We start from the raw sequence: 15,502 nt of genomic DNA on the forward strand, positions 1-15,502 counted from the left end.
GTATACAAAACCTTAGGTATGATACAGGATTTTGCTAAATTTCTTCTATTTGTACTTTTTAGACTAAAAATCAGTTTTTCTTTCTCTCTCTCTCTCTCTCTCTCTCTCTCTCTCTCTCTCTCTCTCTCTCTCTCTCTAAGTTCACATCCTTTATTTCCTTGCAGTCTTGTTTATAATCTGATGTATCAAAGAATATTAATTACTAATGCAAGTACAAATCTTTTAAAAGGTATAGGTATTTACTTTCTGAATGGCTCTTCTTTAAAATACAAATTTATAAATATACTATTCAACACATAATGCCAATATTTCACTAACATTGTAAGTCAGGTTGGAAAAGTAAAAGAAGAAATAGATCCATAATATACCTGGCGCTGGCGCTGATAATTCTGGTAATCAGGCAAACGAAATACGAATATCTTCCACATTAAATAGTAAGCACTACAAAAATACATCATTTGATACATTTTGAATTATAATAATAGGAAACGTTTCTAATACTAAATTATTGATTTTATAATCTAACATCAATCCGAAAAATTTTCAGAGCAGACTACTGATGTTTTATTCTGTCTGTACTAAGGTTTAGAAGCAATGCCGAAAAAAAAAACACTTTAACTAATTATTTCGCATGCTTGATTGCATTTTTAAAAAACTAAAATAAGAAGTTTTAGAACTTCATGAAACCTAATAAAGAGCCGAAAAGTGCCAAGAAACGAAGAAGAAAGTTTCGGAAGCAAAGTTTTAAGGCAAAAAGGAAACCATCACTCGTGGATGACCTTTCGATGATGAAAAAAAAAAAAACATCGGTCAAGTTATATTCCATTACGTAAAGTATATATCTATTTTGCATTCGTCTTTCCCACGAATATTTCCCTGCTCTAGATATGTGTAGTCTCAGGTATAAGCATACATAAATCATTTCCTTCTCTACTTTTACTCATGGGGATCGATAATATCTGTCCTCTCTTTTTTTTCTTTTTTCTTTTTTTTTTTTCATCCAACAGTCCAGTGTGCTTGAACTCATAAGACTTGATCTCAGTCTATGAGTGCATTTATTTTTCTCCCCTGCACCTTTCCAACCCCAGCGCTACAGCTGATGCAAGAAGCCATAATACCGAGCGATACGTGACTAGGATAGAAATGAAATCTGGCCCACTTCGTTGAACAAGGAAATTTTGAGGCATGCTTCCACCATGCTTCGTTTCATAAACTGCCAACCCTTCCTCTACCTACACACCTTTTTCCCCGCTGGCGCTGGGGTTTCGTGTAATGCAAGAGGAAATTATGTTTAACGCAATTTCAGCTGTAAGCTCATAACCTAACCACGTAAATGGCTTGGGAGAAAATGTCAAAGCGAAATAGAGATTTTTTTTCGCAATATAACTACATATTACATAGATACATCAAATTTTCTTGTATTCATTCTCCAATCTAACGCCATATTTCCTATATGCAACACTTACTCATATTTTTCAACTGCTACATTTGAAAGTCCATAGGATTTTTTCGATTTTCTTTTATTTCTAATTTTGAAGAGCAAAAAATAGTGCGATCAATATTGTAAACACGATATACTTGTATGATATTTAAAACTTATATCCTTTTATCGCCAAGAAAAGTTTAAATGTACGTCACACACACACAAAAAAAAGTTATTCACACAAGTTAAAGTAAACAAGAACAGAGAAATTACGGTTTAATAAGTAAGATATCTTTTAAATGTAATTAAGAACTGTAATCGAATAACATTTAAACATAAATCTAAGTAGAATTTAAAAAAAAAAAATATATAACATCAGATTCTCGGAGAAAGTGACACTCTGCCGCTAGAACTTTACCTTGCGGAACGCTCGAAGATATGAGAAATTATATTAAATGAATATGTATAATTAGGGCTTTCTTGTGGGGGTACGCAGGTGTACGCATACTTTTAAACTTTGGGACAAACCCACTCCATATAATTTGAAATGTGGAATTTGCAGATCTAGAAAAGAAATCGTATGTCAAAATCAAGGCTAACACACAATTACAACTCAAGAGTTTATACATGGAGATTTGTCACGTGTTGTCTTCAAGTATTTTAGCATAAAAATATCAAATGTGATGTATGAGTGGAGTTCAAAAAATTTACTCCGATTTAATTTAAAGAAGTGTTGTTATATAGTCCTAATTAAAACAAAATTTACATTATTCCAACATATTCTATAAATGAACACTTCATGAATTGTGTGGAATCTATCAAAGATCTCGGAGTTATTATAGACAGTAAATTGACATTTAATGATTACAGGGGTGTACCAGTAAGTTTTTCTTAAGGGGACCAAGGCATTTTCAGAGGGGGGAAGACTTTTATATACTACAGAAAGTTATTCGCTTTATATCCAGCACTTTTTGAGGATACTCACCTTAAGAGATACCACGCCGCCACCATCTATCATGTTCTATTGGACTCCAGTAGGAACATTGCCTATCGTGACCTCCCTGAGGAGATATTATATTAATCGTGGCCTTTTACGGTGTATTACGGGCTTTCTAGCGCCGCGGTGTTGCCAAATTATGCCCTAAAGGGTTGAAATTCCCTATATTTTGTATATTTATAGTGTAAATCATGCAACATTGTAAGATATAATTTAATTAAATTTTGATATCAATTTAATTAACCCTTTAATTAATCTCTTATCAAATTGATTACCCCTTTAATCAAACAGCTATTAATTTATTCAATTAAAGATGATTACGTAGAATTAATGTAATTGCGTATGATGATATACGCACCGTTATTACCTTATAGTGGTATTTAATTACGAAAGGGTTTAATGTATTATTTTGGATTGATAACGCGTGTAAGATGGATCCGCTGGCGCCCTTACTGTCTGGTTATCCCACGACTTCCCTTTATACTTTCACCGCACATGTTGTATATTTTATTACGTATGTGTAACCTTTGCGCTGGCGCCATTACTGTCGCGAGTTTTCGCCCGTCCGCTTTGTATATTTGCCGCTCGGTAGCCGTGGACGCTAATGGTATTTTCCTTTTATAGATACCGGCACACTTTGTATGTTTATTTAATATTTTAACTTAAGTAAGAAGAGAAAGTTTACTTACCTTTGATGACACGCCCGCTATTTCGCTGGCTATTTCCTGGTTGCGGTTGATGGTTTATTGATGTTGACAATCTTCTTTATGACGTAGAAGAACTTCTTGCGCGAACCGAAAGCAAACAAATATTGCGATACCGCAGCTATAGTTTCCTGTTTTAGGATATATTTATAACCTCGGTTGACTATTTGACTCAGGCTATTTTTGAATTTAATAAAATAATAATTAATGGGGTGAATATATAAATTTGATATTGTAATTTTATGAGAAACATAATTATTGTGCACTTATGTATTGAAGATTTTTTTAAAAAGTACGAGAAACTATACATTATTGCAATATGTAGTCGGATATTTCTATGATACGTGTCAGACATGTGGATAATATCTGAAACTAACTATGTTTACAAACTTGCGTTGCATGCAGGTAATTGTTTACTACTCTTTTCGGAACTTTGGCTTATTTGATACTGATTGCGCACCCTCCATTTGATTGAAGGATATTTTTTTTTGCACCTTACAAGTCAGAACTATGTTTTTATACACAACACTTTTTATTGTTAATACAGCTTGAATTGGAATTTTCATTTATTATTATTATTATTATTATTATTATTATTATTATTATTATTATTAGAATTATGGAAATAAGTATTATTTTACGTAAATAAAATTGGAAATTGGGCTCTTTGAATTACTACTACATTGTTAGGATATATATGACTGGAAGAGAGTTAGTTTTTGTATGTTTCATAAGATTGTTATAAGTATGTGATTGCGTTTTTTGTATATGAAATTGGATATAGAAATAACAGTACATAACACGTAGATGTGATTGTTTTTATTGCATGCCCCTATTATTTAATTGTGAAATTACACGTTACAATTATTTGATATGTATAATACAGTTATTATTTTATTACTAATTGCGGAAACCATATGATTTTAGTTTACTTTTGGATTGTGATATTTAGATTTTAATGTTTAGTGTGTGTATCCTACCAGTTATGTAATTGGCAAGATCGAACAAACAATTTGAAAATGCGTAGAAGTCTTGTTTACCAGCTTAATTTTGTGCTGTTTAGATTTTCATATTACATATGCATAAGAATAGACATTCCATACATAGGATGAATATACTTGAAAAGGAAATTGTAGGAATTTTTAGATATTTTGGAGGGTGGATTTTAAGGATTCCCATTTTTTGTTTTGTTAGATACTTAGTCTTTTATTTAGGGTACTGCATTTTTATTTATAATATTAATGCATAGACATTTATAAGACTCGAATTTAATAATTTTATTACTAATTTAATACAGCTTGTATTCAAAATAATGATGACATTATGGACTGTCAAGTCAAACGTGAATTTTATTAATTAAACTATATTTATTACGTATGGCACTAATTTTACTAGAACTTGCAATGGTTTTTAAGATGTTTTGCTTGCATGAAATTAACATTAGAGGTTTGATTTACATTGGAGTTATTTGAATTATGCTTTGAAATTAGAATTTTTTTCTTTATAACGGGAAACTTTATAGTTGAATTTACTTAGAAATCTTGTTTCAGCGTTTGAATGGCATATACGTTTATTGCATGATGATTATTGTTCTTGTAGGTGAAATGAATATCTGTTTACTGAATGAAGATATGATTACAGAAATATTTGATTTTTGATAGTCTTATTAGGAATTGAACTAAAAATTTTACGCTCCAGAGGTTACAATCGAACACTAAATAATTTAAGTTTATTATCCTACGATTATGTATGTTAAGGTAACTTTTATCAGAACACTTTGTGGTGACTTTCCCTTTTAAGATGAATGAAACGGTGAAATGAGAATGTAGGAGGAAACGGGAGAACTTTGAGGAAATCGTTGATAATTGTACGGGTAAAAGTTATTCACTTTATGTGATGGATAGTGTTGCAGAACTATTTATATATTATGTGGACTTAAGACTTACAATGGATACAGTACCGAGACTATTGATTTAGCCGAAGATCATAGTTGATGCCTTTTATACGGAGTTTTTAGTTTAAGCTTGTTGAGGAGTGTATTATTATACTTTGAAGTAAATATACTACGGATATTTAATTTTACATTCACAAGTGGGCTTGATTCACAAATCTTTTGGTTAACACTTGAATGTGCTAGTTGATTATTTATTTTCTATGCTGCACTACAATATTTTAATGTATATGGTTTTATTTGACTTAATTTATGTACATTTAAATTACTGACAGAATCATTATAGGTAAAAATTGTTTTTGTCTCGAAATTTTATGTTAAGTGTTTTGATTGTTTACCCTAAAAATATTTTCTATGGAGTATATGTGAATTTGATTAATATCTAAGACTAGAATATATTGTTATTGACAGAGTATTTGACATAGGTTTAATTGAAGTTGGGAATCAAAGATTCACAAATTGACATGTGATGCATATATGGCACATTGATATTTACTATAGTGTAGATATATTTAAATTTACAATGCATGATAATATTAGAATTTCACATATTATGTATTGTGGTAAAATATTACCCTACAGAACCAACATATGAAGATTTGGATGATTACACTTTGTATTTTGCAGAACTAGGTCCTTTAGGAAATTAGTTTTGTATAGAGATACAAATTAACTACACGCTATTAATGTATGATTTTGAAAATGATTGATACTTTATTGTTTGGATATTAGATATATGGGTTAATGGTTTCTAGAAAAGAATTCATGGAAACGTGTGTGCATTAAGATTTTGGAATTTTACATTGCAAGATAGAACTTTGTTTGATGTTATTTGGTTTATTTATGGATGTTGATTTAAATTTGTTGAATTATAATTATACTATTCAAACTTGAAACTTGTTTACTGTATTATATTCATGTAACATTACCAGAAACAACTACAAATTAGTTTGTTATATTACATTAGGCCATATTAGAAACTATTTATCAGAATTGGTAACTATATTTGAAATAAGATTGAAGACAAAGAACTATGCTTGAATTTGGCGATGAATAATATTTACTTATTATATTGATTAGAACTTTAATTATGTGTTATGGTACCGCCACTGATTTACTACTTTATTGTTTACATATTGCATACATTTTAGGATAAATTAGTTTTTTACAACTGTTTGTAGATATTACAGTAGGATTAGAATTTATTTTATATTTGAAATATGACACAATATTAAGTATGAATTATTGATAACTAATACTACCTACGGTTTACTAGGAACACAAGTTCAGACTATACTTCGTAGGTTTGAAATTACTAGTCTTTTAAGAAGTAGATGGTTACTATGTTTTAAGAGCAAGGACAAATTATTTGTACAATAGTGACAGCTATTATACTGGATTGGAGATATTCTATTTATATAACTTTAATTTATTAGTATTGCAATTAGTAGATAGAAGTACATTATTTATAAATATTGAGGATACCGAGTCTTTTAATCATCTATAAATGGTATGTTTATTAATATCATTTAGATTTGTTTAACTGGAAGTAACTAAAGTAATAGTCTTACCTATGACTAATATTTTGATTCACTGGAGAATGTTTTGAGTTGATATCAGTGAAAATTTACGGTAGAGACTTATTATATCCTTGGGAATTATAGTTTTTACTAAGAAACGCTACGATTATGAATTATTATGATCTTGAGAGATATATTAATATATATTGCTTTAATAATAAGAACTAATTGATTTAGAATATTAGGATTGACATATGATTTCTGGAATATTGTTATTTATTGATTTATTTTAGATACAAAGTACCACAGCTAGTGACAAGTATTATCCTTTTGAACTATTAAACACATAATTGACAGATTGCCACATAGTACTTTATAACATAAATGTATTGTAATTACATGTAATGCTAACTGAAGAGTATACTATCGACATTTACTTAATAGATAGCCAGGCCACCACAAATAGTGACAGCTATTGTTTTGTTTAAAGCTATTTAAATATAATTGACAGATGGATATGTTTTACTTTTATAATAAGATATATTTGGTTTACATTTATGGAGACACTTTTGTTTTTGGTATTAGTAAGTTATTTTAGATATGAGGCAGCACAACTAATGACAGCTATTATTTTATTTGAAGTATTAAATACGCGAATGTTACCGTGATTTGTTCTTTGGTCATAAGATGTATTTGCTTTACATTAAAGTTGGATATTGTGATTATTACAATACTGAAATTTATATATGTTAGATAGAAGGCAAAACAACTAGCGACATCTATTAACTTATTTGAATTATTAGAATGTGTGAATGCCAGATTGATTTGTTTTCTTTTCATTATAAGATATATTAAGTTTACATTTAAGGATTGATATTTGATTAGTATGATACCAAGACTACTCATGTTAGATAGAAGGTAGCACAACTAGCGACATCTGTTGACTTATTTGAGTTATTAACTGCATGAATGTCAGATTGAATTGTTTTACTTCAAATATTCATTTATTAAACCATAAATATTTTAAAATGATTGCATAGTAACAAGGTATATTGACGCTAAATACGAATCAGTATACAACATTACCATGTACTACTTCGTATTTAAATTATTAGATTTTTGAATGACAGATTAGGACGTTTTTGCTGTTATACTAAAAGACTAATTATTTTGAATATTTATTCATTCAATTAATAAATACTAATGGATATGCATTATATTTTCTTTTACATAACTTTATATTTCATTTATTTTGCTGCTTATATAAACTTGTTATTGTAGACATTTCCTTTTGTCAAAGAAATTTGATAAGATAATTATAATTGTATAAACGCAGGTAAATTGAAATCATATATTTATAGCTTACATAATGAATAAGTACTGGTTTGATTTACGAGTTGATGACGAAGAGTTGAATAAACACAGTGTGAGTTTTATATTTGTATAGCAGTAAGCATAACATTAAGGGTAGCTTTCTACGAATATGGACTAATTTTCTTGTACTGAAGAACACTGTATCCTTATTGAACAGAAATTTTTCAAATACATGAAGTTTAAAGAATTATAAGGAATATTTACAAGTAATTGACAAAAAACTAAAATGATGAGACATGCCTTTATGATATGGAGATATATCAGGAGAATATGAGGGATAAGAAAATAGCAATTTTTACTTATGAAGACTCTTTATGTATTTTTGTTTAATAGTGACAGCAAGTATTTTTATTTCAGATTGATTACAGATAAAAAGCTATGCACTATTTTCACTACTGATGAATTACATGATAATTTAATTGAATTATAGAATATGACATTTACAGTATTAAGTGCTTTGAAGGTTTGAAATTTTCCCAAGACAATGTTTGTGAATAGACGAATGTTATGTTCATTTATTAATGTTTAATAAACGTATCAATGACGGGATCAACACATTCTAGGATTTGTTCATAGTTTCAACACATACAAAGAATAATTTAATTATTAGTAACTATAAGCGCTTGTTTATCTTAGGTGACAGTTTTGAGACTATATTGACTTTAACAATTGCATAGAATTGTTTTTATTATAATGATTCCTTTATTTTCTACAAGATGTTTTATGTTACGTTTGTTGATCCTATTTCTTCAGTATAGTGAAAAATGTTTTAACTGTATTGTGATATTTGAATGAAAATGATAAAATGATATTAACCAATTTGTTTATTATTAGAGGTTCAGTTGCTGAAGAGTATGAAGGATATGAGGGTGTAATGAAGGAGAAGTTGGATTGGTTGTGTTGGCTGGGTGTCTATAGAAATATGTCCGACTGACTGGTGTGAAGATGTTTTGAATGAAATCAACAAAAGCTTTAGCTTTGGAGGAGTCTGTCTATATAGGTAAGACATCATTTGATAATTGATATGCTGTTTTATTATGTTTTCCGCAAAGAGCATTGAAATGTTTTCAGTACTTGTTAGGACGAGTGACATTAGAGAGTATTACATATTTTAATCCGACACCATAGCTTTTAACCACAGATGTAATTCTTGACCATCCTTTGAAGTTTTCGGTGATGACGGAGTGATTCTGGATTTTTTTTGTGCGTTGATAGTCACGCTAAAATTGTCGAGACCGAGTGATAAATGTGAGATATTTTGTTGGCAATGTTGGTCGATAAGGCGTTGATGTAGTTACTGGTATGTAAAGTGAACTAGCCTCTTGGATTGAAGATATGTTGGTATGAATGTCATGATACAGTGCATCCATTGATGTACGGTTGTAATGGGTCTACTGTTGACGATAAATATGTTTGTATTGTTCACAGTTGAATTTGTCAAAACGGATGGTATCTTTGAAATTTTGTAGATTGAGTCGTATGATGAGTACTAAGTTGTAATTTGATTGGAAGAGGCTCACTTTCTAATGGATCGAGAACATCAATTTGGATTTGTGAAACATGATTAGCAGAAGTAATGACAACATCTGGTATGCTTTGTGATACAGGCCTAGGGGGTTTGGAAGATCATGAATGATATCAGGTATGTAAGTTATGACAAAGGTTTGAAAGGTAGATCTGTTTTTTTTGATCTGCTGTACATTTTGAACTTCTTCATAATTATGAATTTATTATAATTATCGGAAATGTGTTACACGATTACAGTAGGTAGCGGTTTTACAGGTCTGATATAAACTGTAGCAACGATTATAGTGATATTACGGAAGTATAAAGTAATGATGGGATATTCAGGAAGATTTGGAAGCCTACAAAAGTGTTGCCGTGATGGAATACGTGGAGAAAATTCCACAAATGTTTATCCATTTGTGCGTCTCCTATGAAGGTGCTAGCCTGTAGAATTATTGTATATCCAGAAAAATGACAAATGATGGACGGAGTGAGAAAGGTTTCGTTAAGGATAAACACTACAGCTCTTTCTACCACCAACACCGCTTCGAATAAAGCTTTATTCTGATGAATGGATCTAATATTGATAAATATAAAGACTATATCCATGACCAGTAGGTTAGACACTAGTTTCCAAAGATAGTGTATAAAAATAGATATTTTGACCAGAATAAGTAGTATGAAATGTAACATGGAATATTTCTTTTGCTGCATGGATGATTTGTTTTAAGTCATGTGAATGATGAATTGATTGAATGTTTTGAAGAGTAAGCCTTAGAAAGGCAACAATATATTGCGTACTGTTATAGAAGACTCCACTGATTGTAGAACGTTTGCAGAATAGTTGTATATACGTAGTGGTACCACATACTCAGGGTGAACTTTAGTATGGATGAATTTGCCTTTACACTTGTAACTATATGTCAGGTGTTGTTCATGGGAAGTGTAACAATTTTTTGGGGGGGGGTTGTAGATTGGGGATATGAGTGACCGGACCGATTACCAGATTAATAGCTGCAGACAGATGTATTTGGACATATTGCGGTAGAGTGTTGATTATATGTATAGCATTTTTTCGCATTGAAGTGCTAGGGGAAAATGAAAAAATGAAATCTTTGAGTTTTACGTCCCGCGGTTATGCCGGTTAGGCTAAAGGAGACGGTGATGATGAATAATGGTTGAAATGGTGGAATGAAGAAAGTGGGAGGAAACGGGAGAACCCCGAGAAAACCCACGCACACGGTGTTTGTCCACCACAAAGTTCACTTGGCGCGGGCTGGGATCGAACCCGGGACCCCCAAGCACCAGAGGTGAACGCTCTGCCACTGAGCCACCGCGGCCCCTGAAGTGTTAGGGGGTGTTGGTGACCGTGAAAGTTTAACTTTGTTTTTGTTATAAATGTATGCCCCCAATAGTTTGAAGAGAATCATTAGTGGTTTGAGAAGATGTTAGCACTTGAACAATGTACGTGGGATATGTAACATTTATAATTTGCATAACCTTCAGGAGTGTGTGTCCTTCGTAGCTAAGTTCCTCCTGAATTTCTTTATTGGTATGAGGATCAACACACCGATTCATCACGGAAAGGAGAGGAGGACGGCGAGGTGGTAGCATTTGCTTGCCTTGAGATGCATTATGGTTAGTAAGTTTAGCATTTTGTCGAAGGTTTCTATATGTAATTTGTTTTTATAATGCTGACCAAGTTTACATTTTCTGTTTGAAAATAAAGCCGTTCCTAGTTTGACTATTTCTTTGAGTGACGCACGAGGAAGGTACTTGTACAGTTGTAGAACAACTTGTTTCTCAGTTGAGAAACATGATTCGAAAAGGGTTAACAGAAGTGAGTACATTGATTGAGATAAAGTTTGAGGTAAAGTTGGAGCTATAGTAGAATTTGTTTACATCTCCATAGTATTGTCCACTATATTTGGTGTAACATGTGTTTTCTTTGCAGCTGGTGAGAATTGCAAGCGGTTAGAATAAGTTTGTATGATTGAAGAACGGGAAGCCATAGACATAACAGATCTTCTGGTATTACCAGATATAGTTTGTGACTGCACCTGCATTTCTTCCACTTTAGTGGAGCAACCAGAAAGTTTACGCTAATTATTGCTAGCGAGTAAGGTTACGATTGATACTTTGATACATTTTGGCAGTTTATACTTGGGAGTTGGCATCAAGAAAGATATGGTAGAGAATTTTTAATATCACAGAACAATATTTGATTGGTATATTAGTGTTATTCATATGCAATAGATACACCATAGCGTATCTAGTATCAATAAGTATATTATTTGAAATATGACAACCACACATGATAGTTGCTAATTTAACTTCTAAATGAAACGAAATCTTTGAGTTTTACGTCCCACGATTATCCCAGTTAGGCTAAAGGAGACGGTAATGATGAGTAATGAATGAAAAAAGTGGAATGAAGAATGTGGGAGGAAACGGGAGAACCCCGAAAAAACACGCACACGGTGATTGACCACCACAAAGTTCTTCTGGATTTGATTAGTACAGAACCGTTATGTATCAACATTAAATATGAACCATCATATGAATTGACAAATATTACCATATTCGAAAATTTAACTGCATGATTGTCAAACTGAAATGTTTAGTTTCACAAAAGTTACGTACATTACAATATTAAATCAAGAGTAATCAATATTATACAAATTTAAAACAAACAAAAAAGTAAAACTGAAAATAAAAATACAGGAACAAAATTAAAAGTGAAACTTTGAAAAAACAAAAAAAATGTAAAATCGAAATAAAAAACTGGAAACAATATTCAAAATGCAAATCTTGCAATGTGTGTGCAATGAACTTGCAATTACATTGCAAGATTTGCATTTTGAATATTGTTTCCAGTTTTTTATTTCGATTTTACATTTTTTTTGTTTTTTCAAAGTTTCACTTTTAATTTTGTTCCTGTATTTTTATTTTCAGTTTTACTTTTTTGTTTGTTTTAAATTTGTATAATATTGATTACTCTTGATTTAATATTGTAATGTACGTAACTTTTGTGAAACTAAACATTTCAGTTTGACAATCATGCAGTTAAATTTTCGAATATGGTAATATTTGTCAATTCATATGATGGTTCATATTTAATGTTGATACATAACGGTTCTGTACTAATCAAATCCAGAAGAACTTTGTGGTGGTCAATCACCGTGTGCGTGTTTTTTCGGGGTTCTCCCGTTTCCTCCCACATTCTTCATTCCACTTTTTTCATTCATTACTCATCATTACCGTCTCCTTTAGCCTAACTGGGATAATCGTGGGACGTAAAACTCAAAGATTTCGTTTCATTTAGAAGTTAAATTAGCAACTATCATGTGTGGTTGTCATATTTCAAATAATATACTTATTGATACTAGATACGCTATGGTGTATCTATTGCATATGAATAACACTAATATACCAATCAAATATTGTTCTGTGATATTAAAAATTCTCTACCATATCTTTCTTGATGCCAACTCCCAAGTATAAACTGCCAAAATGTATCAAAGTATCAATCGTAACCTTACTCGCTAGCAATAATTAGCGTAAACTTTCTGGTTGCTCCACTAAAGTGGAAGAAATGCAGGTGCAGTCACAAACTATATCTGGTAATACCAGAAGATCTGTTATGTCTATGGCTTCCCGTTCTTCAATCATACAAACTTATTCTAACCGCTTGCAATTCTCACCAGCTGCAAAGAAAACACATGTTACACCAAATATAGTGGACAATACTATGGAGATGTAAACAAATTCTACTATAGCTCCAACTTTACCTCAAACTTTATCTCAATCAATGTACTCACTTCTGTTAACCCTTTTCGAATCATGTTTCTCAACTGAGAAACAAGTTGTTCTACAACTGTACAAGTACCTTCCTCGTGCGTCACTCAAAGAAATAGTCAAACTAGGAACGGCTTTATTTTCAAACAGAAAATGTAAACTTGGTCAGCATTATAAAAACAAATTACATATAGAAACCTTCGACAAAATGCTAAACTTACTAACCATAATGCATCTCAAGGCAAGCAAATGCTACCACCTCGCCGTCCTCCTCTCCTTTCCGTGATGAATCGGTGTGTTGATCCTCATACCAATAAAGAAATTCAGGAGGAACTTAGCTACGAAGGACACACACTCCTGAAGGTTATGCAAATTATAAATGTTACATATCCCACGTACATTGTTCAAGTGCTAACATCTTCTCAAACCACTAATGATTCTCTTCAAACTATTGGGGGCATACATTTATAACAAAAACAAAGTTAAACTTTCACGGTCACCAACACCCCCTAACACTTCAGGGGCCGCGGTGGCTCAGTGGCAGAGCGTTCACCTCTGGTGCTTGGGGGTCCCGGGTTCGATCCCAGCCCGCGCCAAGTGAACTTTGTGGTGGACAAACACCGTGTGCGTGGGTTTTCTCGGGGTTCTCCCGTTTCCTCCCACTTTCTTCATTCCACCATTTCAACCATTATTCATCATCACCGTCTCCTTTAGCCTAACCGGCATAACCGCGGGACGTAAAACTCAAAGATTTCATTTTTTCATTTTCCCCTAACACTTCAATGCGAAAAAATGCTATACATATAATCAACACTCTACCGCAATATGTCCAAATACATCTGTCTGCAGCTATTAATCTGGTAATCGGTCCGGTCACTCATATCCCCAATCTACAACCCCCCCCCAAAACATTGTTACACTTCCCATGAACAACACCTGACATATAGTTACAAGTGTAAAGGCAAATTCATCCATACTAAAGTTCACCCTGAGTATGTGGTACCACTACGTATATACAACTATTCTGCAAACGTTCTACAATCAGTGGAGTCTTCTATAACAGTACGCAATATATTGTTGCCTTTCTAAGGCTTACTCTTCAAAACATTCAATCAATTCATCATTCACATGACTTAAAACAAATCATCCATGCAGCAAAAGAAATATTCCATGTTACATTTCATACTACTTATTCTGGTCAAAATATCTATTTTTATACACTATCTTTGGAAACTAGTGTCTAACCTACTGGTCATGGATATAGTCTTTATATTTATCAATATTAGATCCATTCATCAGAATAAAGCTTTATTCGAAGCGGTGTTGGTGGTAGAAAGAGCTGTAGTGTTTATCCTTAACGAAACCTTTCTCACTCCGTCCATCATTTGTCATTTTTCTGGATATACAATAATTCTACAGGCTAGCACCTTCATAGGAGACGCACAAATGGATAAACATTTGTGGAATTTTCTCCACGTATTCCATCACGGCAACACTTTTGTAGGCTTCCAAATCTTCCTGAATATCCCATCATTACTTTATACTTCCGTAATATCACTATAATCGTTGCTACAGTTTATATCAGACCTGTAAAACCGCTACCTACTGTAATCGTGTAACACATTTCCGATAATTATAATAAATTCATAATTATGAAGAAGTTCAAAATGTACAGCAGATCAGAAAAAACAGATCTACCTTTCAAACCTTTGTCATAACTTACATACCTGATATCATTCATGATCTTCCAAACTCCCTAGGCCTGTATCACAAAGCATACCAAATGTTGTCATTACTTCTGCTAATCATGTTTCACAAATCCAAATTGATGTTCTCGATCCATTAGAAAGTGAGCCTCTTCCAATCAAATTACAACTTAGTACTCATCATACGACTCAATCTACAAAATTTCAAAGATACCATCCGTTTTGACAAATTCAACTGTGAACAATACAAACATATTTATCGTCAACAGTAGACCCATTACAACCGTACATCAATGGATGCACTGTATCATGACATTCATACCAACATATCTTCAATCCAAGAGGCTAGTTCACTTTACATACCAGTAACTACATCAACGCCTTATCGACCAACATTGCCAACAAAATATCTCACATTTATCACTCGGTCTCGACAATTTTAGCGTGACTATCAACGCACAAAAAAAATCCAGAATCACTCCGTCATCACCGAAAACTTCAAAGGATGGTCAAGAATTACATC

The sequence above is a fragment of the Thermobia domestica genome, chromosome 2 (assembly GCF_964235325.1).
Source record: "Thermobia domestica chromosome 2, izTheDome1.hap1.1, whole genome shotgun sequence".
Taxonomy (NCBI): Eukaryota; Metazoa; Arthropoda; class Insecta; order Zygentoma; family Lepismatidae; genus Thermobia; species Thermobia domestica.